The sequence below is a fragment of the Eschscholzia californica genome, unplaced genomic scaffold (genome assembly GCF_041429995.1).
Source record: "Eschscholzia californica isolate CP2 unplaced genomic scaffold, dmEscCali1.0.p SCAF_3, whole genome shotgun sequence".
NCBI classification, from domain to species: Eukaryota; Viridiplantae; Streptophyta; class Magnoliopsida; order Ranunculales; family Papaveraceae; genus Eschscholzia; species Eschscholzia californica.
In genome coordinates, this window is record NW_028238420.1 from 62,433,104 (window position 1) to 62,458,467 (window position 25,364).

Sequence of the window (25,364 nt, forward strand, 5' to 3'; positions counted from 1 at the left end):
CGACTGATGCTGATTGGAAGTATCGCCACTCTATATTGAATGTATCCAAGTAGAGATTTGGTGGATTTAAGAGTTAGCATACTATATTGGTTTAACAGTATAGTTGTGGGGTGAAGCAAGTGAGTAATGTCTCCTTTAAATGTCACCAAATGAACGAGTAAGCAATTACGAGTAAGCGATCATGTGCTATAGTTAGCATCCACGTGCTTTAATGTCTCCTTTAAAATTCGCATTGGATGCTTTAAACTAAAATGCGTTCAGGAACTCCAAAGCCATGCTATTGGAATGCTTTGTCAACATTGACGTAAAACTGCTTGATACCCTCAAGGGTGAGTTCGTCATGTTTCACCAGAATTCTTACAGGCTTGTCCATGAACTTCCTTGTGATCTCCAGAGCCTCAGGATGCATGGTAGCAGAGAACACTCCGACCTGAACTTTTGAAGGAAAAAGCTGAAAGATATCATGGATCTGCAGCAAAGAAGTCAGTTATCAGAACATATTTGATAATCCTAAACTTCAAAAGCTTCGTTGTTTAGAACTGTCTGTGCCACCAATAATCTACTACCGATAAAAGAAACATGCCAATCAATATTTTGAACAGAACAATTGTAGAACAGCTCTACCAAACTAAGTGACAAGTTCAAGAAAATTAAGTAAAACAGACAAACCCGACAGTTAAGATGGGAGAACCTAATTATAGATAAAACTCGTGAAAATTAATTATTTACCCTTTTACTTGAGTCTAATACTTTTTTGTTATCATCAGAATGAAATTTGGAATGGATACACTTGATGTTCTTCATTACACCTCCCTTATGTTAATTTGTATTTTTTTCAAAGTGACTTACAAAGTCCCTTATGTTAATTTGTATTTTTTTCGAAAGTGACTTACAAAGTCATTACGATGGCACAGATACATATGTGATAAGCACGATAACCGTCGAAATTGAACTTTTTAAAACAAACAAGCCTAAAGCCCAACTAAACTACATCATTTATACCTTTTAATAACGCAAGTTCAATAAACTATGGATTTCACTTCTTCTGGGAATCGAACCTAGGACCTCAAGGATTTTGGAGTTTATGTCAACACTATCCACCACTTGGGCTACCAAATGTTGACTTATGCTAATTTGTATTGGGTGCTTCTAAATGCGCCAATTCTTTTTTGACTTAAGGGCTTCCCTCTCTTTTAGCGCCCCACCAATTGGGACAATCCGAAGACATTCCCACTGGGCCTAATTCATGTTAGGCTTGAAAAGGACGGACTCAAGCCAGTCTGAGACTCGTTGAGAGTACTAACAGAAGGGTGGGTTAAGAGCAAAAGGGCGGAGTGCCTTTAGAACCACCCATCTGTTAAGGTTGAGCGAGGGTACGATCTTGATCAGAGCCTATGTGTACCATCTGTCACTGGTGTCCACGTCAGAGAACTTTTTTAGGGACTCATTTAAATAGTTGATGAATAAATCTATTATAACAAAACAATTCGACCAGTAACGGGAGATATACGTTGGTTTTTGTTGGAAATTTGATAAAGATCAAATCTAAGGGAGGAATTGTTTTTTTGAAATACAATTTGGGTAATTTCGTGAGAAACTGAGGGTAGTTTAAGTCATTTAATATCATGAGAGGAAAAAAGAGAAATAGTTATAAAAACTACCACTCTAATAGAAAAAATCAAAGTTGTCCGATTCACCTTCCCATATTTTTCTCTACTCTCTACTTTCTAGTAGGATAAATTGAATTTTTTTTCATCTTCCATATATAGAAAGTTAGAAGTAAGTTCTTTAATTTAAAGGAATTTTGAGTCAACAGTCCAAAATCTGGGGGTAAACTCCAAAAAAAATCCACTCTTGCCTAAAAATTAGTTGCAGGTCCAAATGTCAGTTTTTTTTTTATTCCCCTCTTGCCCTTGGACGGGACATGCTAACGTTTTCCTGGAAAAAAAAGAAACTGACTGGTAAATAAAATAATTTACCAGTACACGAAAAATTCAAAGTTTCAAAATTTTTTGAAATTTTGAAACGAAATTTCAAATTCCCGCCCAGCAAACCATCTCTTCCCGGTAAATAGATAATTTCCCGTACACAAAAAATTCCAATTTTCAAATTTTTTTGAAATTTTCAAACGAAATCTTTTTTCAAAATTTTCAATTTTTCAAACGAAATTTCAAATTCCCGGGCAAATTTTCAAATTTTTTTGAAAATTTTAAATTCCCGCCCAGCAAAAGTGTCTAGTACAGAAAAAAATTTCCAGTAAATAAAATAATTTCGCGGTCACAAAATTTTTTTTCGAAGTTTTGAAATTTTCAAACGAAATTTCAAATTCCCGCCCAAATTTTCAAATTTTTTTACGAAATTTCAAATTCCCGCCCAGCAAAAATGTCTAGTACAGAAAAAAAATTTCCAGTAAATAAAATAATTTCCCGAAAAAAATTTCGTTTCCCGGAAATTTTTCGGTGGCAGTTCCGTAATTTTCTGAACAGTACAGATTCTGATGGACGGGTTGTCAGATTCTTTTTCAGAAAAAAAATCATTTCAATGGCAATTTTGTAATTTTTGATTGCATGAACAGTAAATACTTTATTTTCTAAGGGCCCTTTACGTAATTTTGACCCCCAAACTGACACATTGGACCTCCCTTTCATTTTTAGGTAACTTTGGGTGGGATTTTCATTTTGGGCCCTTTTTGGACCAATGGCCCAATCCCTATAATTTAAATTGTAGTTTAAATTTATTTTTTTCTTGTGTGAAATAGGATAAAAAGGCTTAGGCTACCACACACAAATTCGCTATTTGAATAAAAGTCGCTAAAAAAAAAGTACTTCACCAAAGATCAGCCTTTATATGTCATTTGTTAGTGGAAGAATTCAGTAGACATGAACTAGTAAATAAAATATTACCAGAAGTATTGAGTCATTACTATATAAATATATCCATATAATAAAACAGAAGGGAAAACGATGACTGGGACAAACATCCTTTTTTAGTAAAAGATATTGTCTAGAAGCCCTTTTCAAAATTTAAAATATAGTCCTTCGTAGAAATAAAGTTACCTATTTAATAAACAATAATTCTTTCCTTCTTACAAATAAAAATTCTAATTTAAGAAAAAAAAACAAAATGAATTTCAAGGGTTAAAAAAAGAAATTCAAATTTTTCTCTCAATAAAATAATAACTAATTTAAGAAAAAATAAACAAAAAAAATATGTATCTAAAATATAACAATATATTTTGTAACATTTGATTGATACAAGTGTCCGTGCCCTGGGGCACGGGATATATCCTAGTATCTATTATATAAAACAGAAGGGAAAACGATGACTGGGACAAACATCCTTATTTAATTATGCATATTGTCTAGAAGCCCTTCTCAATATTTAAAATATAGTCCTTCGTAGAATAAAAGTTACCTATTTAAAAAACAATAATCCTTTCCTTCTTAGAAATAAAATAACTAATTTAAGAAAAAAAGAAACAAAATAAATTTCAAGGGTTAAAGAAAGAAATTAAAATCTCTCTCTCTCAATAAAATAATAACTAATTTAAGAGAAAAGAAACAAAAAAATAATACCAAAAAATGATAACTAACAAAAATCTCTCTCTCTCTCTCTCTCTCTCTCTCTCTCTCAGTAAAATATAAAATAAATTTTGTAACATTTGATTGATATAAGTGTCCGTGCCCTAGGGCACGAGATATACCCTAGTATATATATATGTTAGAATATATTCAAAGATCGAGAACTTGATTACGACATCTCAAGATGAACGGTCAAGAGCCCAGTCGATATATTATATTGGATTGAGCATGCTTTTTTAGTTCTTGATCTTCAAATATATTCTGATAATTAAACTTCAAATATTTTCTTTCTCTAAATCATGACTGACCATATATTCCGGTTGGAATTTGGACATGATAATGGCCGTTAGAGAGACATTTTTCTAAAAATAAAATATTCAGTGTATTTTATATCAAGAAAATTAAAACCAGCAAATAAAATATTAGCTGATATAGCTCAGGATTTCCTTACTTTTGGATTATTGGGTCTACAAATTTTTAGTATTTTCAGTGGAACGAATTTTATTTTGATTGATTCACAAAATGAAGGAAACAAATCAACAGCGAATCATATATTATAATTGCTTTCCATTTTTGAAATCAAAGAAATGTTATAAATTGGCTGGTTTTATACAATGTTTGTATCAGTTCAAAATTTCATATAATGGCCTCTATTAAAACCAATTTGGTATCAATTCTGGTAGTTGTTTTCTTATTCTCCTCCTCTCAAGTGTTCGCTGGTGAGGATGATAACTTGTCGGAGATTGAAAGAGGTGTTGTTGCTAATGGTGCAAATCGACAAGATTTTTCAGTTTTAGATGACTTGTCTCAAATCAAAAGACGTATTCCTCGTGGGTCAAATAATGCAACGTCTCCTCCATCGTCTGCTAAAAGTTCCAACGATTTTTCTGTTTTGGATGACTTGTCTCAGATCAAAAGACGTATTCCTCGTGGGTCAAATAATGCAACGTCTCCTCCTAAAAGTTCCAACGATTTTTCAGTTTTGGATGACCTGTCTCAGATCAAAAGACGTATTCCTCGTGGGTCAAATAATGCAACGTCTCCTCCATTGTCTGCTAAAAGTTCCAACGATTTTTCTGTTTTAGATGACCTGTCTCAGATCAAAAGACGTATTCCTCGTGGGTCAAATAATGCAACGTCTCCTCCATCGTCTGCTAAAAGTTCCAACGATTTTTCAGTTTTAGATGACTTGTCTCAGATCAAAAGACGTATTCCTCGTGGGTCAAATAATGCAACGTCTCCTCCATCGTCTGCTAAAAGTTCCAACGATTTTTCTGTTTTGGATGACTTGTCTCAGATCAAAAGACGTATTCCTCGTGGGTCAAATAATGCAACGTCTCCTCCTAAAAGTTCCAACGATTTTTCAATTTTGGATGACCTGTCTCAGATCAAAAGACGTATTCCTCGTGGGTCAAATAATGCAACGTCTCCTCCATCGTCTGCTAAAAGTTCCAACGATTTTTCAGTTTTAGATGACCTGTCTCAGATCAAAAGACGTATTCCTCGTGGGTCAAATAATGCAACGTCTCCTCCATCGTCTGCTAAAGGTTCCAACCGTTTTTCAGTTTTAGATGACTTGTTGTCTCAAATCAAAAGACGTATTCCTAAAGGTCCAAACCAACTAGAACCTCCTCCAACTCCAATTAGAAATTTAGATACCTTGCCTCAAAACAAAAGACGTATTCCTAAAGCTCCTCCAACTCCCGAACGAATCTACAGATGATGCTAATTTTATTAAGAAATCAATAAATTAATATATGATATTGTAGGAGAGAATGTTGGGAGGTATTATAATGATATTTTCTCATGGTGTTTCGTATAATAATACGATCTGTTATGATATTTAATTTCAAGTGAATAAAGGCTTTATTTCTTAAGGTATGATCTGTGTTTGATGTTTACAGAACTATTGCTAGTGGTAAAATATTTTTGCAGTCATTTTTCGATTCGCCTTCTAAAGTACGACTCATTTTCGCCGGTATGCCCTCTAAGTTAGGATAAACGTTGAGGATCTTTCGTTTTTCAATTTTGTTGAGGATCTTTCGTGTTTCAATTTTTGTTGACGATCTTTCCTTTTTCAATTTTCATGCACCACTGAAAAGCCAAATAAATACTTTTCGACACTGTTTTTTTTTTCTCTTTTTCTCTTTTTCTTTCTCTATTTTTATTTCCATGTCTAATGTTTCTTACTCTTTTTCTTTGTTGTTGTTGAAATTATGCATTGGAGATGAATTTTAAGATAAAAAAACTCTAAAAGTCCTACGTTGCACTCTGAGTTTCTAAGACTGAGTTTCGCATTGGAGATGCTCTAACCCCTTGGGCTTTGGCCGAAATTTTTGAACCAAGATAGAAGTTTGAAATGGTAAATTTCTTACGCAAAAGATAAATGCAGCGCAAAATGGCAAGTTTTTTATTTTGGTAAGATCTGAAATTTAGCGGAGTTTTTTAGATGTCTGAATTAACTGAAAAAAGAACCAAAAATTTCAGACTTCAAAACAAGTTTGAAACAGAGCCCAAATATCTGAAATGCTCCAATTGACAATTATGCCCCCATGATTTAAAGCAAATATTCTCTTCATAGGTAACATTTCACCATCGTCAACCCAACCTCCACCGCTGAAATCGACCATAAACACCACCATCAGATAGCACCACAAACAACACCACAAATCCACCACCAGAACAACCTTCGAAAACCACCACCAGAAAATATTTAACTTCGTCGATCTTCCGTGTGAGAAATAGAGAAATAGAAAGAGAAATCTCGTCGGATCTTCAATTAAGTAGGGGACTGAGAGTGAGAGACCTCGCGGTGTTCGGGTTAAAGAGTAAAGATCTCGCCCAGTTGCTGTTAAAGAGATAGGGTCTGAGAGATAACTCGTCAGACCTTTGGTTTATTGTTAAACAAAGAGAGACTGATAGAGAGGGAGGACTCAGTCTCGCCGGAGAAACTGGCCGAGAGAGAGACTGAGAGAGGGGGAAGCGGCAGTAGAGAGGTAGAGAAATAGAGAAGGAGGATTTAAGGTTTTTTTTTTATCCAGAAGAGGGAGAGAGAAAGAGTTTAGAGTTTTTTAAATTAAACTTTTTTTGTCTAAAATATCTAATAAGGGTAAAAATGTCAAAACTTTAATTCAGATTTAGTAATTCAACTATAGAAAACAAACATCTAACTTGGAAAATAATTCATCCAATTCAGATTCACCAAATTCAGTTCAGCCAATTTCAAATTCAACAATTTCAGATTTAGACAGGAAAAAAATAAACAGCACCTAAGCCACTTGATTTTCACTTTTTACATGAATTAAAACTTTGTGGTTGATGCTTTAATATTTTGTTGCTCGGGCAAAGGAGAAAAGTTTCTGAAGCACAAAAAGCTTTTAGGCGGATATATCACATTTTCTTTTTCATATTTACCTCCCACCACCTCCACCATTCCGTTCCTTTTCTCTCTCTCTCTGTCTATTCTTTTGTTTATTTCTTTCCCTCTTAATAAATCTCTCACCATCTCTTTGTTTAAAATTTTGACTCTCTTTCGCTAAAACTTTAGCTCTTTCTCTCTCTAAAACATTGGTCCTCTGTTTATCCTCACTGTCTCGGGGCAATTAGAGGGTTTCATACTAAACCCTATATTTCTTGGGGAGGGCGATCTGGTTGAGGATTTTGTGGTTGGTTTTTGCAAAACAGATCACGATATGTTTTGTGGCATGATTTGTGAAAATAGACCACTAAATCATCAAGGGTTTTAAGGGTTTGAGGTTGAAACCCTCTCCCTTCAATTAAGACTACAAGGGTTTTGGCGAAAAGAACTCATCTTTTTGGCAAAACAATGAGAATGCATAGAGATTGGGACAGAGTTTTAGAGATAGAGAGAAAGAGAGGGAGAGAGAGGGGGGGGGGAGGAGATGGAGATGGAGAGTTACAGTTTCAGAAAAACGAATACTTAGTTGATCGAAGGAGATAGGGAGAGATGCATGTCTAGTTTTTTTTTAAAACCACCTCTAATAGCAGTTTGACAGTAGATGTTGCTAGCGTGCAAGGGGTGAGACCTGGGGGAAACTAAAAAGAGTAAAAAAAACAAAAATGATGCTATGCCCGGCTGAATCCCGGCCTGAATCCCGGCCGGGTGAGTTGGCAGTCCAACCGGGCATAGCATCATGACGTGTTTTGTGTTTCTGGTCATTTGAATTTAAATTCATTTTTGATCCCTCGAATTTAGGTCTATTGAAAATCAGTCCTTTTAGTCAACCTGTACTTTAGTCGACCAGTTGAGAGAAAACTAGGGCAAAAATCGAACATAAGACAGAACGAAGAAATTTGAGAGCAAAAAGCTAGGGTTCTTCCCTCTTTCATCGGACTAGGTAAGATTCAAATCTCTTCTTCTATCTTTATCTATCTCTCTTACCTCTTCTTCTTTGCTAACTCTATACAAATTTGGTATTCTGTCTCTCTCTCTCTCTCTCCAAACCGAAGCTTCATCCTAGGGACGATTTCAAGCTCGGTGTTGGCATCAAACCACTTCCTAACAGCATCTTGGTTTGAAGGTACTCTGTTGTACCCTCAAATCGATTTCAACTCGGTTTCAACTCGATTTGCATCATCCTTCATCAGGTGGTAAGCTTCGACATCCCATCCCCTTCTTCACTCGATTCCAGCCATCATTACTTCATCGGTTAAGGTTAAAATCATCTTAAATTGATTATAGTTGGTGATTTTCATTTACTATCTTAAATTGTTGCTCAACTTTGGCATATCCTTGGATATACTGTATTAGGAACCACTTGTTACCCAAGCTACAATATTTCATCCCTGAGTACAAGATGAGAGGTTTTCGAAAACACGTTTGCCTCTACCAAACACCATCTTTGGGTTGAAATTTGGTGAGACGTGATTAAGAGTATGGCTTGGTAATACCATACCATAGCTATGCTTGAAAATTTTAGTACATGAGTTCTGAAATTTGATGTGATTTGAACATTAGTTTAGATTGATTTGAGACAAATTTTAGTATTCACTCATTATTTGATTACAAGTCGATTTTAACTCTAGACTTAGTTGCTCATGTTGAGAAGTGAAACTCTGTTCTTGATCATACATCTGTAGAGAGATTCAAGTCCTTCTTTAAGATCTTGGATGCTCATTTCGAGTGTCTCTAATGACTTTTGAGCATGTTTAATATCTTTGGCTTTCAATGCCATGTCTACCTTCTCAATTTCGCTCATCTCCTCGTAGCATGCTACTCGTTTGTTGCCGATCAATTTGGAGATCAATGATTTGCTGTTTTCCTTTGATCCAGATAGAAAGTATAAAATAGACTCAAAAATAGCAACGGTGGTTGCTTCGACTTCATTTTTATCTTGCATCTGTTTTAAGATCAGTCGTACACTTACGGATGACCTTAATCATCTTCTTTCTTGAGGTTGTGTATTCATTTCCAAGACTGAGATCTCCTCGTCTACGGATAGAAGATTGAAGATGTTGTGCGATGAAATTGGTGGAATTTGCCCTAATTATTGTGAAATAGGTTTGATATATAGTACAAGTGCCTGAAAATGTTGAAATCGTTATACGATTTACCCTAGTTTTGGTGAAATAGTTGTGAAATAGGATGTAACTTGTCTCTAGTTGGGTCATTTGGCTAAAATTGGCATTAAATTTGGTGCAATATTTCTGTAATTGGTCTGAAATAGGTTTAATTTAGTTTGAAATCTTATTCTTCATTTTTCAATCAATTCTATTCTTGTTTGACGAGTTAAGATCAAATTTCTGACTAAACTTTGTAACTCTTCATCCGTTTCAGATAAAGAAATCCAGAGATGCGTTGGCAAACCATGGAAGAGAGATATTTAGTGTTGGATCAACCAAAGGTTTAGAAGAACATGTGTTATTCATGGCTGAAGCGAAGGATACTTCGAATTTGCTTTCTAGAGCTAAAAACAATGAAATCATAAAGGATTTAGTGCTAAGTGATGTGTTCGGTATGAATTATGAGAAGATCAAACCTGGAGTTTAGCTTAATCATGACTAATTCTTAAGAAATGGGGTTTATCTTTCAGAGGTTGTGTATGAAATATGAGAAAATCACAACAATTATTTTGAGATGAATATGAAGAAAGGTGTTACTGTATAGTTTAATATGTTTGTAATATGTTTGTAAGATGTTTGATTTCTTTACCCTGAGAGATTTCAAATATGCAGTCTGTTTATTGATTATGAATTGTTTTTTTCTTTTGTTGAAAGTGATGATTATGAGTTTAAAGATATAGTTTTGAATGTTTCAAACTCAAGAAAAATTAGAAATTTGGTAGGTTAATGAAACCATCCAAATAACCTAAGATGGTAGATACTATATCAGATCAGTTACACTGAAAATCAAATGACAAATAGTTTCAAAATTCATAATAAGTGATTACATTGGTCCAAACTTGAACAAAATCAACAAAATTCATAATAAGCGTTTACATCAGTTACGCTTCAAAATCTTTCACTCAACAGAATAAAAATCCTATGGATTGCAGATGCAAAAATTTTGCTATGCTTTTGGCCGCTCAAATTGGTCCAAAAAGTAGGAAAAGTGGGGCACATTCATCTTGTTCAAGTCGAATTACACTGAACTTACTACTATTAAATTTCCTGCTCACGCTGACCTAAGTCAGGTGGTCACCTTCACAATGTCTAGTTCCAAACTAAAGTATGTTTACATCATGCACCAAATTGTAATAACAGTAAAAATACAATGAAGTGATCTTCTACGACTTAAAAGATTCAGAAATCTGGATATCTTTACATAACACATCGTTACTATACTATAAGTATACACATTTGGTTGAATTTGAGCTTCTTTCATTTCAACAAACACCTTCTCTATTTCAATGTCATTGGCCTATTGAGGGTGTTGAGGGGCCAGATGTATCTCTCTCTTGCAATTTTGTCACCAACAAAAGCTCCCTTGTGTGGCTGTGATACTTTAGGTCCAAGAGTCCTTGCGCGCTCTAAGGGTCCGAGTTTTTCTCTAGCCTGATCCTTTAGGTCCAAAGAGTCCGTAATCTCTCATCCCGATTCCTGCAACAGCAAAAGCATTGGACATTATAACATCGTCACGAAAGAGATATAACTTTCTTGTCGAATTCGAATGCACAACAACAAAAAGATTCATTCATAATCCTGCATAATCACAGACTCCAATACTCGTAGAACTCTTTCACTGAAATGCGCTTGAAAAACTCATGAAATTAACTATTTGTTGAGCAATCGTATCTCTCAGATATTTTATCAAACACCACTATCAACAACACCACAAGCACAATATAGCTGAATCGAAGTATTACCAACATGGATATCAGATTCTACCAGTTTAAAAAACATTTTTGTATGGATTCGTTTACCTTCATCAATTCCATAAAACCGACTGAAACCTAATGGTTTGCTGAGAGAGAGTTAGACAGTGACTACAGAGGTATGACGAAAAAAGAAGAAGAAAGAAAAAGAAAACCAAACCTTAGTAACCTCTCGATCACATCTGATGAAGCCCTAGGTGGTGATTTCCCCTCAAAATCGAGCTTGAAACCCGCAAAAACCCTTATTCGTGAATCCATAGCTGAGAAAAGTGAGAAGAGAAAGTCGATTGTGTTTCTGATTGCTGGGAAATGGGAAATCTGATTTCTATTTGTTTTATGAAATTCGATTGTGTTTCTGATTGTTAGGGTTCTTCGTTCTAATATAAAGAGGCAAGAACCCTAGCTTTTGCTCCTCCGAAATGTTGTTGATGTTTGAAGCTCTGAGATGAAGAACCCTAGCTAGGTTTCCTGACCAAATCGAGTGGAAGAAAGTTTGGAAAGGGGAAGAACTCGAGCTTCATTTTTTGCGTTAGGTTTCGGTCGATAGCCTCTCTGACAAAAGAATTGGGTTTTTGATAAAAGCCCTCCATTCAAACTACCAAACTTTGAGGGACTATATTATAAACTCAGTAAAAAACGAATTAGTGCCTTGACACGTCACCAGCTATGCCCGGTTGGACTGCCAACTCACCCGGCCGGGATTCAGGCCGGGATTCAGCCGGGCATAGCATCATTTTTGTAAAAAAAAAACTTTTCACTCAAAATCTTATACTCCGAAATCTTTTGTCCTTTTCCTGAAGTGGCAACGTTGTTATAAAAGGATTAATGTAGTTGAAGTATGGGAGTCCAGGGTACAAGAGTGATAGTTAATCAAAAATGATGCTATGCCCGGTGCCAATCCCGGCTGAAACCCGGCCCGCTGAGTTGGCGAGCCAACCGGGCATAGCATTATACGTGGATTAGCAGTTTGGGAGGGATTTGAGATATTTCCTAAATGGTCTCTACAAAGTAGTTTAATTACAAAGAGGGGCTTCTATTGAAAAGAGATAAAACTTAGGGTTTCAATTCCTCCTCATAAGGGTTTCTTTCTTTTGTTCTTCTTCATCTAAAGTGCGAACCTAAGGGTTTCAATTCCTCCTCATAATCTATCAACTCGATTTATTTATGGAAGTAACTCGACTTTTCTCGTCTTGGGTTGTGGTTCTTCTTCATCTAAAAAGGCAAAACGAGGTCTTCTTTCTCTCTAATTTAAGTTGATCCAGGTTCTTTATCTCTCTCTCTCTCTACAAATTTAAACTTGTTGAATTTTTTATATTTTCTAATGTGATTGTTTTATATTTTAGGTCATTAGATGGTGTAATTACATATGTCATGTTATTGATTTTGCTTAGACTTTGCCCAAGATTAAACCATATGGTTGAAATTGGTCTGAAATATGTTCAAATTTGACTTAGATTTTAATACGACAATTTCTCCCTAAATGTTGCCCTTGGTTCAAATTTGGCTCAAATTGGTCTGAAATAGGCTCAAAATGGTTAAATTTTGATGAAATTGACTTGAAATATGGTCTAATTAGTGTGAAATAGGCTCAATTTAGTTCTATGGTTCAGATTGGTTCAAGTTACTTCATGAATTGGTTCAGTTTAGGGCTGAAAAGGTTCAAATTAGTTAAATAGGTGATGTGTTCTCATGTATTCTGTAGAAGAAAGAGAACCAATCATGTGTTCTTTTTGTCTTTTTGAATTTTGCTTTTCATGTGTATAATGTTTTTCTGCTTGTATTCTTGTCTCAGGAAATTCTTGGATCTGTTCCTGAAGGATTCAGCGTATATACGGCAAGTCGTTTCCCAAGATTCTTAACTGAAGTATACAAAGTTTGTACAAATATTGCAGAGGAAGAGTTCTTTTCATTCTCTTCGCTTTGATAATCGAAGTATACAAGGTTATGCACAAATTTTGCGACTTGCTTCCCTGGGTTCCTGTCGGTTGTCGATGAAAAACGATGACGCTGCGATATTGGATGATTAAACAGAAGCCCATGACATTTATTCCTATCTCGGATTCTTCTAACTTTATATACTTTTCTCTTTTGAAAGATGGATGACCTTTAACTACTTTTAGTTTGTGCATATTTTTATTTAGTAACAGATGTATTTCAGTTATTGTACCAATTTATGTAGTTTCTAAACTTCAGGTGGTCATTTATATGATATTTAACATTCAAAACATAACCATGTATAAGTTACCTTGAGCTACTCAAGTCCTCTTCTTTCTTGCTTGTTTAGATTGACATGGACAGAAAGAACTAGTCTAAATGTATTTATCGGTAGTCTTTACTTCCTAAAAGGGTTATGGTTTAATGCACAAACTCTTTCCAGAAAAAAATGGAAGTCCTCGAATTTTAAATGTCAGGGTCATCCTAAACTTTGTGATACATTCCTAGTGTTCCTTAGGTTGTTTTATGAGTTAAAAAATTATAATATTGTCAACTAAAAAGCTTTTTTAAAACCAAACAACTTTTCATTGATTCAGTAAACAAAACAAGACATTAAATCAGCCTATTCATTACATTTGATCTCAATTATTCAAACATTTTGTATCACAAATCACACATTATTCTTCATCGCCCTCCTCGCTATCATTAGTAACGCAACTGTAGTAGGACCAGCTCCACCTATAGTGCGCCCAAAGGCACCTGCTTGGATGGCTGCCTTCTCCACCGCGACTTTGCGTACTTCAACTAAGAACCTAAGGAAACAACTCACTAAGTATTCACTAAGTCCCTTCAAGAACAGGTCCAAGAATTTTCTGAGACAATAGAAAACAAGCGGAAACATATTATACAAATGCGAAGCACACTTTAAAAGATAAAAAGCCTAGATTCAGCTTGTGTTAGACAATCATTTAGTTGAAGGTGATGTTTGTGCTTGGGAGCTGGTTGATATCAAGAATTTCAAGATCAATTTTTACATTTTCGAGTCTTAGAAGATGAAACAGTATAGTTTGTATGAGTGAGAATTATGGCATCTTATTAGATGATAGCATATATGTCTTTCATAATAGTTTGTTGTCTTGTTCAAGCTTTATAAGAGATTATGTATGAGTCGACGACTATATTTTCTAACTGTCAGAATTTGAGAATAACTAACCATTGGGGGAGCAGAGAGGTTGGAGGGGATATTCGACCTCCACCCTCACCTCAATTGCTCGTTACTCGCTTGAGTTTGATACATATGATTACGACTTGTCAACATCTGAGACTCGCCTGAGTTTAATACATCTATGATTGAACCAATTAATAATGTAATTTGAACCATTGTACTAATTAGACCATTTTTTCAGATTAATTAGACCTATTTCAGACCAATTAGACCATATTTCATACCAATTTCACCAAAATTAGGAAAATTTAACCAAATGAACCTATTGGAATTTATTTCAAACCAATTTAACCTAATTCAAACAAATTACACCTCATTCAAACAAATTACACCTCATTCCACAACACTTTTACAATAATTAGGGCAAAATTTAGCCTAATGAACCAATTAGAACTTAAACCAAACCAATTGAACCAATGTAGGACAAAATTTGACCAAAATTATTTGAAACCTAACGAAAATCAGTAATCTAACCTAACAAACATGAGAAAATACAACAGATCAGTAAGCTAACATAATCACTAATATAAAATAAGTAAATCACTGAAGTATGACAGTAGACAGTAGAAGTTATGGCAAAATTTTCGAACAAAAGAGAGAGAGAGAACTTGGAAATGAGGTAATAAATATATATAAAGAGAGAGATCTTACCGACGCTGGATGATGAAGAAAAACCCTTGGATTAAAGCGTTAGAATGGGGAATAAGTCTAGGAAAGATAACTGCTTCAATAAATCGAGTTGATAGATTATGAGGAGGAATTGAAACCCTTAGGTTCGCACTTTAGATGAAGAAGAACAAAAGAAAGAAACCCTAAGTTTCAGCTGAAAAACAGAAGGCAAGTTTTAGAAAGAGATGTTTTATCTCTTTTCAATAGAAGCCCTTCTTTGCAATTAAACTACTTTGTAGGGATCATTTAGGAAATATCTCAAATCCCTCCCAAACTGCTAATCCACGTATAATGCTATGCCCGGTTGGCTCGCCAACTCAGCAGGCCGGGTTTCAGCCGGGATTGGCACCGGGCATAGCATCAAAATGTATTGACAACTACGATAATTTGACAACTACGATAATTTGATCAAAATGAAATTTGAAATGGATACACCTGATGTTCTTCATTAGGCCTCCCTTATGTTAATTTGTATTTTTTTACAGCCCATCTTTATACGACCATCTCTCCTTCTCCTCTTTCATCGTCGTTGTTCCTTTTTTCACTAATGATCTTACCAAATGTTGACTTATGCTAATTTGTATTGGGTGTGTTTACATGCGCAGATTCTTTTTTTTCTACTTTGGGACTTCCCTTTCTTTTAGCGCCCCACCGATTGGGACAATCCGAGGACACTCTGACTGGACCTAATTTGTGTCAGGCTTGTAAAAGACGAACTCAAGCCGGTCTGAGACTCATTCAGAGTACTAACAGAAGGGTGGGTTAAGAGCAAAAGAGTGGGGTGCCTTCAGAGCCACCCATTTGTTCAAGGTTGAGCGAGGGTACGACCTTGATCAGAGCCCCTGTGTACATCAGTCACTGGTGTCCACGTCAGAGAACTTTTGACGGACTCGTTTAAATAGTTGATGAATAAATCTATTATAACAAAACAACTCAACTAGTAATGGAAGATATACGTTGGTTTTTGTTGGAAATTTGATAAAGATCATATCTAAGGTAGGAACTGTTTTCTTTTGAAATACAGTTTCGGTAATTTTGTGAGAAACTGAGGGTAGTTTAAGTCATTTAATATCATGAGAGAAAAAAAAGAGAAACCGTGACAAAAACTACCACTTTTCAACCGTTATAACCCTTCTGTCTGTAGAAAAAAAAATCAAAGTTGTCCAATCCACCTTCCCATATTTTTCTGTACTCTCTACTTTCTTGTAGGATAAATTTTTTTTCATCTTCCACATATAGAAAGTTAGAAATAAGTTCTTCAATTTAAACTGTAGTTTAAATTAATTTTTTTCTTCTGTGAAATAAGATAAAAAGGCTACAACACACAAATTCGCAATTTAAACAAAAGTCGCTATCTAAATAAAAGAGGTGAGAGAATTAAAAAAAAAAGAGTTAAAAAAAAGTACTTCACAAAAAATCAGCCTTTATAGACATAAACTAGTAAATATTAGGAGAAGTATCGAGTCATTACTATATATATATATTAGAATATATTCAAGGATTGAGAACTTGATTGCGACATCTCAAGATGAACGGTCAAGACCCCAGTCGATATATTATATTGGGTTGAGCATGCTTTTCTAGTTCTTGATCTTCAAATATATTCTGATAATTAAACTTCAAATATTTTGTCTCTCTAAATCATGACTGGCCATATATTCCGGTTAGAATTTGGACATGATAGTGGCCGTTAGAGAGACATTTTTCTAAAAATAAAATATTCAGTGTATTTTATATCAAGAAAATTAAAACCAGCAAATAAAATATTAGCTGATATAGCTCAGGATTTCCTTACTTTTGTATTATTGGGTCTACAAATTTTTAGTAATTTCAGTGGAACGAATTTTATTCTGATTGATTCACAAAATGAAGGAAACAAATCAACAGCGAATCATATATTAATTGCTTTCCATTTTTGAAATCAAAGAAATGTTATAAATTGGCTGGTTTTATACAATGTTTGTATCAGTTCAAAATTTCATATAATGGCCTCTATTAAAACCAATTTGGTATCAATTCTGGTAGTTGTTTTCTTATTCTCCTCCTCTCAAGTGTTCGCTGATGAGGATGATAACTTGTCGGAGATTGAAAGAGGTGTTGTTGCTAATGGTGCAAATCGACAAGATTTTTCAGTTTTAGATGAATTGTCTCAAATCAAAAGACGTATTCCTCGTGGGTCAAATAATGCAACGTCTCCTCCATCGTCTGCTAAAAGTTCCAACGATTTTTCAGTTTTAGATGACTTGTCTCAGATCAAAAGACGTATTCCTCGTGGGTCAGATAATGCAACGTCTCCTCCATCGTCTGCTAAAAGTTCCAACGATTTTTCTGTTTTGGATGACTTGTCTCAGATCAAAAGACGTATTCCTCGTGGGTCAAATAATGCAACGTCTCCTCCTAAAAGTTCTAACGATTTTTCAGTTTTGGATGACCTGTCTCAGATCAAAAGACGTATTCCTCGTGGGTCAAATAATGCAACGTCTCCTCCATTGTCTGCTAAAAGTTCTAACGATTTTTCTGTTTTAGATGACCTGTCTCAGATCAAAAGACGTATTCCTCGTGGGTCAAATAATGCAACGTCTCCTCCTAAAAGTTCCAACGATTTTTCAATTTTGGATGACCTGTCTCAGATCAAAAGACGTATTCCTCGTGGGTCAAATAATGCAACGTCTCCTCCATTGTCTGCTAAAAGTTCCAACGATTTTTCTGTTTTAGATGACCTGTCTCAGATCAAAAGACGTATTCCTCGTGGGTCAAATAATGCAACGTCTCCTCCTAAAAGTTCCAACGATTTTTCAATTTTGGATGACCTGTCTCAGATCAAAAGACGTATTCCTCGTGGGTCAAATAATGCAACGTCTCCTCCTAAAAGTTCCAACGATTTTTCAATTTTGGATGACCTGTCTCAGATCAAAAGACGTATTCCTCGTGGGTCAAATAATGCAACGTCTCCTCCATCGTCTGCTAAAAGTTCCAACGATTCTTCAGTTTTAGATGACTTGTTGTCTCAAATCAAAAGACGTATTCCTAAAGGTCCAAACCAACTAGAACCTCCTCCAACTCCAATTAGAAATTTAGATACCTTGCCTCAAAACAAAAGACGTATTCCTAAAGCTCCTCCAACTCCCGATCGAATCTAGAGATGATGCTAATTTTATTAAGAAATCAATAAATTAATATATGGTATTGTAGGGGAGAATGTTGGGAGGTATTATAATGATATTTTCTCATGGTGTTTCGTATAATAATACGATCTGTTATGATATTTAATTCCAAGTGAATAAAGGCTTTATTTCTTAAGGTATGATCTGTGTTTGATGTTTACAGAACTATTGCTAGTGGTAAAATATTTTTGCAGTCATTTTTCGATTGGCCTTCTAAGTTAGGATAAACGTTGAGGATAAACGTTGAGGATCTTTCTTGTTTCAATTTTTGTTGAGGATCTTTCCTTTTTCAATTTTCATGCACCACTGAAAAGCCAAATAAATACTTTTCGACACTTTTTTTTTTCTCTTTTTCTTTCTCTATTTTTATTTCCATGTTTCATGTTTCTTACTCTTTTTCTTTGTCGTTGATGAAATTATGCATTGGAGATGAATTTTAAGATAAAAAACTAAAAGTCCTACGTCGCACTATGAGTTTCTAAGACTGAGTTTTGCATTGGAGATGCTCTAACCCCTTGGGCTTTGGCCGAAATTTTTGAACCAAGAGAGAAGCTTGAAATGGTAAATTTCTTACGCAAAAGATAAATGCAGCGCAAAATGGCAATTTTCAGAAGCCGTAAATCACGAGATGGTGGATTTGAGCAATATTACATCAAGGGCGTGTTTGAAAGAGTGTGACCCATAAGGTTGCACCGGATTTCATCAAACCCCAAGGCTTCTTCGAAGAGCTAGGGACTCTCAATACTAAGCTAGAAACAATTCATTCACAGTCTAAATTAGTGTAAGAAACCTCCATTTTTTAGCCATCTGAAGCACTCTTAAAACAAAATTTTCACAATAAGTTTATGACATCTTATAGAAAATCTTTATAAATTTACCAAATACGAAGAGCTTAACTTGTGTTCTATTTTCTTCCGTCGATAATGAATTTTTTACATAATTTCATTACTCGAACATGAATTATAATGTGTTTTATGTACATTAACATTCTAAAATGGAGTTTGTCTATCTCTAGTCTTTAACAAACCTATTTTATTTTCCTGTGCCCCGAAGAAGCCATAAGAATCCCGACAGCTAACATAAACATTAGCAACATACTTACAAGCAATATGTATGTTCTTCTCGATGATTTCCGATATTCTCCAAATAAAAGTATGCCCCAAAAGGTGCTCACAAGTGGAAGTGCCTGTTTCAAGATACAATTCAAATGAAAATGTCAACAGTTATCAACTCAATAAGTAATATCTATGAAATATTTCAGCACATCTAAGGGCGGGATCAGAACGTTCGGTGGAAAGTACAGGTCTGGTTTATTGGGACTACTGATATAGTGGAACGATTGACCCATAACTCAAGCTAGTGTAGCAATGGGCCGGGCTCAGTAAGCATCGCCATTCATGAGAAAAAATTGGAAACAAAAGCTAACCTGAACGGCATCTGCCGCTGCATAACCTGCAGCTTGACCACCCATGAATTGGAGCCCATTTCCAAACCCACACAAAAGCCCGGCCAGAAGAGCCCATTGTCGTCCGTTCCAGTCATCTAGATAAGCCTTTAGAGAGGACTTTGGCAAGTTTAGTAGAGGGTGGTATAGGAAGACGACGTTTAGAATGATTGCTATCACGAAACATGAACACGAGAAGTAAAAAAACGGTGTAGACAACTAAATGTGGAACCCCTTCTTTCATGGTTTTCCATTGGTCGTTTGTGGCAAGGTTGAATGCCGGCGAAAAGAGGGAGGAACAACAACCGGCAAAGAATGTGATACCCAATCCGATCAAAGTACTCTTCCCAAATACCTTTCCAATCAAACGATCATCCGAATTCATCACAATCATATCGAAAAGAAACGGAAATTCCTTACTAACTAGAAGTGGAAATTTTCATGCTGCAACCAACCTTGATTGCTCTTTTGTTCTCAATCTCTAAGAGAAAATCCGCAGTTCCTACTTTTGCTTTATCTAATGGAATACTTCCATTCTCCAGATCATGTTCTATATCTACCAAGTACAAATGGAGATATTAGACAACTTCATTAATGGAATCTTTTCGAACTAAATCTCAAATTACAATATTTAGGTACCTAAAGAGTTATTCACCTTTGGAGGTAAGATCATCTTTGGACGATGAAACCGAAATGGCCCTGAAGTCAAATATGATTTGAATCAGTACTAAATGTAGAAACTCTATCTTTAGAATCATTAAGAAAAATGCATGCCCCAAGCCTATGGGTACGGGATTTTATTCCTGGCAAAGTAGGCTCCACATGCCAACCCAAAAGACCTCGACACTTTCTAAGCTTGAACGCGCACCTATAGTCTAGGCCTCAAACACATCCCAAAGCAATGTGGAACTATTACAAAAACCTAAAATCTTGTGAATTTGTTGTCATATAATATGGCAATTAGAAGAAGAAATGTACCCTTTTCCGTTTGAATGCTTTACAAGCTTTTCTTCATCATCAGTTGCATTAGAAGAATGAACAAGCAGATCCAAGACAAACTGATATTAGGAAACAAGCTACCCCAGGAAATAGAATCTTGGCTCTATTTATTCGACCGTCTAAGAAGTAATTCAATGGTGTACCTGTTAAATTCATCACTCCTATATCATATTCTGAATCAAGTTCTTGAGATAATGAAATACGAATATTCTGACTGAATTCTTGAGATAATTTGACGTTAGAAAGATGGAAATGATAAAGATTTCGACCAATTTTCCGTGAACTTCCTGCAAAAAATGGTAGAGAGAAAAAACAATTCCACTATAGTTATCTTAGAGCATCTCCAATGCAAAACTCTAAAAATCATATGTATCAAGTTTCAAAAGTGAATCTCTAATTTGCCTCTTTCTTATATGGCGAGATCGGGACCCTATATTTGAGAGGGCCAGCGCTTTGGGGAAAGCTAAATAGTTTCCGGGGTGTGAAGACTTGGTCAAAAATTGGTCAATTTTGTTTGACAATTTTATTTAGGGGGAAAGCAAAATAGCTTCTCCACCTCAGCTCTCTCTCTCTCCACCTCACTTCTCTCCCTCCACCTCATCTTCTCTCTCCACCTCATCTTCTCTCTCCACCTCATCTTCTCTCTCTTCTCCGATACGTCGCCGGCCGGAAAATTTTCCGGCCGACGACCATGAAAAAAAAAAAAAAATTTCTCTCACATCTCTCTCTCTCTAAACTCCGGCGAAGGGGGTTTCCCTTCGCCGGAGTTCCGGTCTGTTGAAGAACAGACCGGAACTCCGGCGAAGGGAAACCCCCTTCGCCGGAGTTTAGAGAGAGAGAGAGGTGTGAGAGAAAAAAAAAAATTTTTTTTTTTTTTTTCATGGTCGCCGGCCGGAAAATTTTCCGGCCGGCGACCTATCGGAGAAGAGAGAGAGAAGATGAGGTGGAGGGAGGTGAGATGAGGTGGAGGGAGGTGAGGTGAGGTGGAGGGAGGTGAGGGGGAGAATTTTTTATTTTGAGCCATATTCCCCATAAAATATGTTTCCCCGGAAACTTTTCGAAATTTTGCATATTCCCTTTAAAATTTCACACCCCGGAAACTATTTAGCTTTCCCCAAAGCGCTGGCCTTTGAGAGACTTCTCCAATGCAATACTCTAAAACCAATATTTGTACTTATGTGGCATTTATTTTGGATTTAAAATCAGCATTTAAAATTATAGAACTTAAGGTCTGGCCCAAAACTATGAGCCTTGTTGCTTCACCGAACACATAATTTAAGAGTTAATTCCTATATGGCCCCCTGCTTTGTGGCCAGCTTCCTTTATGACCCCCTTTGTTCGTAAATTCAAATATAGCCCCCTATTTTCAAGTAAATGTCATTACTACCCTTCTTAATTCTAAATTGAAAACATTTAAAAAAAGTTATTTCCACCTCACCCCTCTCTCTCTCTCCACCTCATCTTTCTCTACAACTCACCCCTCTCTCTTTCCAACTCACCTCTCTCTCTCTCTCTAACTCACCTTCATCTTCTCCGATTGAAGTCGCCGGCTAGAGATTTTTCCGGCCGGCGACTTCCAAAAAAAAAAAAAAAAATTTCTCTCATCTCTCTCTCTCTCTAAAAATCCGGCGAAGGGGGTTTCCCTTCGCCGGAGCCGTGAACAGACCGATTCACGGCAGACCTTCAAAGGGGGTCATATTTGAATTTACGAAAAAAAGGGGGCCATAAAGGAAGATGGTTACAAAGTAGGGGGCCATATAGGAATTAACTCTAATTTAACTTATTGAATTTCATGGTTTGGTTCTACCTCCCTCTTCATTTGCCTCGCTCTCCCTATGTTTGTGTTATCCCAACCATAAATTTGGTTTGTACAGTCATTTTGGCATCAAAAGGTTTAGTCATTTTGGCATCAAAAGGTTTAGCCATTTGGACAAACACGGTTGAACTGTACGTCAAGTTTTAATTCTCTGGATGTTTGTGTTGTACCCATCATGGTGAGATTTTGGCATAAAAGTTTTGAATCAATTTGTGGAACACAATCGAACTTTTGTCAAAACATGAAATTGTTTCGATAAACCAGTCAATGGATTTCTTTTTAGTTGTATATTCATTGGAGGGTAGTATAAAGCTACTAATTGAACCTTCTTGAGCCCTTGGTTTACTCATATATGGATTGAAAAGTTTTAAGGTTTTTAATGTTGCTAGTTGATTCGGCAATAGATATTCGTTAGAACCACAATCAGAAACAAGATCAAAATTATAGCCATCAATTAGACTTCTTTGTCTTCAAGTCTTCCCGATTGCTTTCAACCACTAAGGAAGGCAATTGAGAAAACAGAGATCTAGAGAGAGAAAAAAAATACGTCTAGAGAGTGAAACACTACAGAGAGAGAACCTACATAGAAAGAGGGAGGGTAGTTTTTCTTTTTTTTAGTTATGATTTAATTAGGATTTTAGTTAAGTTTAAAATATAATAAATGGTGAGTTGACACTTACCTGGAGTTTCCTCTTGAGATATCTTTATTCAACCACCGCCACGTCACTTTTAAGATTTAAGTTAAGTTTTGCATTGGAGATGATATTTTTAAAAAAAAAGGTATACTAAACCCGACTTTAGGAACTTCCACTTGAACCGCATGTTGGAGAAACAAGGGTTTCCCTCTCAAAAAATCTATGTGCCACTCTCAGTTTCTAAGATTGAGTGTTGCATTGGAGGTGCTCTTGGCTTTTCTATTTTTTTTTTTCCCAAGTGTGTGCACACACGTAAAAATGACAGCCTAATTGAACGTTAAAAAATTTCTAGTTAGACATTAGTGGAGAGGTGGGACGTTAGTGGGGAGGAGCAACGGGCTAACTACCCCTGCCAACAAAAAAAAAAGTTAAATAATGTATCATCAACAACTGTTAATATACTTATATTTAAAAATGGTGAATAATTAAACGAAAATGTTATTTATCCTGACAAAATGTAGCATAAAAAGAAAAAAATATGTATAATTTGTATTGTGGGACTAGTTTCGGCTGTATTTGTTGTGCCAAGTGACATTCTTGATAATTAAACTACTTAACGATCCATATATCGCTATAAATAGAACATTTTCTTTCATACAATCCTCACAATAACTCAAATTGATTATCAAAGTGTTATCAAACAAAGAGGATGGCTAAAAGTTTCTTAAGTTGGTCGTTCATTGCCTTCCTTATTGTGTTGGTTCTGATGTGTGCTTCTGGTAAGTATTATAGGTCTCACCTTTTTCAATCATGTCCACTTTTTAATCATCTCTACTAACGCATATGATGTTTTCTCTAAAACTATGTAGTACCATCAAAGTCTAATTCAAGTTTGTAGGGATAGGCCCAAATTATTTCTCATATATTAATTTTATGTGTAATTTTTTTTCTCTTTATATATTTTTTGTATTTGTCTCCTCCATTTTTTATGCACCTAGTAAGCAATATGATGCTTTTTTTAAAAAAAAATTATTTCTCATATGTTAACAACATGAAGTTACACCAAAATGAAACTTGATTTTTGTGTTATTCCTTTAATTTCATCACTGTTTTATGCAAGTGATGAGAAGTTTTGGAATGGGTAGAACAAACTATGTGACAAGATTAACATTTTAAAAATAAAATCAATACTGCTATAGATCGAGGGGCGTTTTGAATGGAAAATGTTTAAGCTTTCAGATAAATCATTGTATATAATTTTGACTTACCTGAATACAAACCGTGAATCTGTCCATATATAATTGTATTTTCTTTACAGAGATGGCGGTTGGCGATAATCTGCCTACTACGCCCGGGGAGCTTAGGAAGGGTGGTGGTTCACTAGCTGGTTTGTTAGGAGGTATTACGGGTGGGCGGCCTACCGGCAAAGGAACAAAAAAAGGTGGTCTACTAGGTGGTGTATTAATACCAGGTATTCTTTGAGTACCAGGTCAAGGTGGGTGGAATAATCACGTGGTGAGCGAGTTTGAATTGCTAATGAAGCTACTACCTAAATGGATTTGTACTTATAAGAGTGTTTATTTGTAAGTTAATAAAATAGCCACCAGTAATCATGGCGTGTAACTTATATTGATAGTTAAAGGTTGTAATGCTAATTTGCTTGAATTGTCATTGTACTTTGTTTGTTCTTACATGATTATATCGATAAATTGCAGTTTTTGGGTTGAGGGTCCGAAAACCAATCACTAATACCACATTAATTGGTCCAAAATGGGATCGTAATACTAAGGCATTCCATATGGTCATGTCCCAAGCTAAGTCAGTAGATCCAACTCCAATTGAGTTACTCAACACGTATCATGTGTTCTCAGCCGCGAAAATGGGCTACATCTCAAGAGCTCCGACTCCAAATGAAATCAAGGAGGTAGTTATGGATATGGGGTCAATGAAAAGTCATGGACTAGACGATTTGTCTTGTCATTTTTACCAACACAATTGGGACATAATAGGCTCTGATCTTATCACTTGTGTTCAAACCGCCTTCAGTTCAGGTAAGATTAACTCAGCCATTAATGATGCTACTCTAGCCTTGATCTCCAAAGCCAGACACCTGAGTATTTGCCTCTGACTTCCGGCCAATAGCACTATATATGCAACTCAATTTATAAATTCATCACTAAAATTTTGGCCAACTGAATCAGTCGCTCTTTAGAACAATGCATTATGTGGACTCAAAACGATTTTATGGACAACATCATCATGACCCAAGAGGTCATTCACTCCATGCACAACTCCAAATCCAAAAAAAATGATTTTTCCTTGAAAATCGATATGGCTAAAATCTGTGACAGAGTGAATTGGGACTTTCTCAAAGCAATCCTCATGGCCACCGGCTTCTCGGGTACAATTCTTCATCTAACCCTATCATGCATAACCTCCCCTGTTTTAGCATACAACTAAATGGGAACCTTCATGGTACTATTGTGGCCCCTAGGGGTCTTAGGCAAGCGTGCCCTTTATCCCCTTACCTATATCTCCTAATCTCACAGTCGCTCTCCCTCC

General features: G+C 35.8%; 4 long non-coding RNA genes and 1 pseudogene across 5 annotated transcripts; 2 read left to right on the forward strand and 3 right to left on the reverse strand.

The window, feature by feature from the left end:
* The first annotated feature begins 7,827 nt into the window (after positions 1 to 7,827).
* Positions 7,828 to 9,768, forward strand: LOC147552995 (uncharacterized). Its single transcript, XR_015238656.1, has 3 exons — positions 7,828 to 7,939; positions 8,052 to 8,192; positions 9,379 to 9,768. It is a non-coding gene; the product is annotated as an uncharacterized LOC147552995 (long non-coding RNA).
* Positions 9,769 to 10,168: 400 nt separating this feature from the next.
* LOC147552996 (uncharacterized) lies at positions 10,169 to 11,655 on the reverse strand. The gene is made up of 2 exons (XR_015238657.1): positions 11,076 to 11,655; positions 10,169 to 10,640 (listed from the first exon to the last, which is right to left on the reverse strand). It is a non-coding gene; the product is annotated as an uncharacterized LOC147552996 (long non-coding RNA).
* A 334-nt stretch (positions 11,656 to 11,989) lies between these two features.
* LOC147552997 (uncharacterized) lies at positions 11,990 to 13,167 on the forward strand. The gene is made up of 2 exons (XR_015237984.1): positions 11,990 to 12,177; positions 12,708 to 13,167. It is a non-coding gene; the product is annotated as an uncharacterized LOC147552997 (long non-coding RNA).
* A 270-nt stretch (positions 13,168 to 13,437) lies between these two features.
* Positions 13,438 to 14,907, reverse strand: LOC147552998 (uncharacterized). Its single transcript, XR_015237985.1, has 2 exons — positions 14,727 to 14,907; positions 13,438 to 13,722 (listed from the first exon to the last, which is right to left on the reverse strand). It is a non-coding gene; the product is annotated as an uncharacterized LOC147552998 (long non-coding RNA).
* A 3,889-nt stretch (positions 14,908 to 18,796) lies between these two features.
* LOC147552999 (ureide permease 2-like) lies at positions 18,797 to 24,097 on the reverse strand (annotated as a pseudogene). Its single transcript, XR_015237488.1, has 6 exons — positions 24,071 to 24,097; positions 20,331 to 20,410; positions 20,008 to 20,051; positions 19,808 to 19,908; positions 19,335 to 19,707; positions 18,797 to 19,094 (listed from the first exon to the last, which is right to left on the reverse strand). The product of XR_015237488.1 is annotated as an ureide permease 2-like (transcript).
* Between the last annotated feature and the right edge of the window lie 1,267 nt (positions 24,098 to 25,364).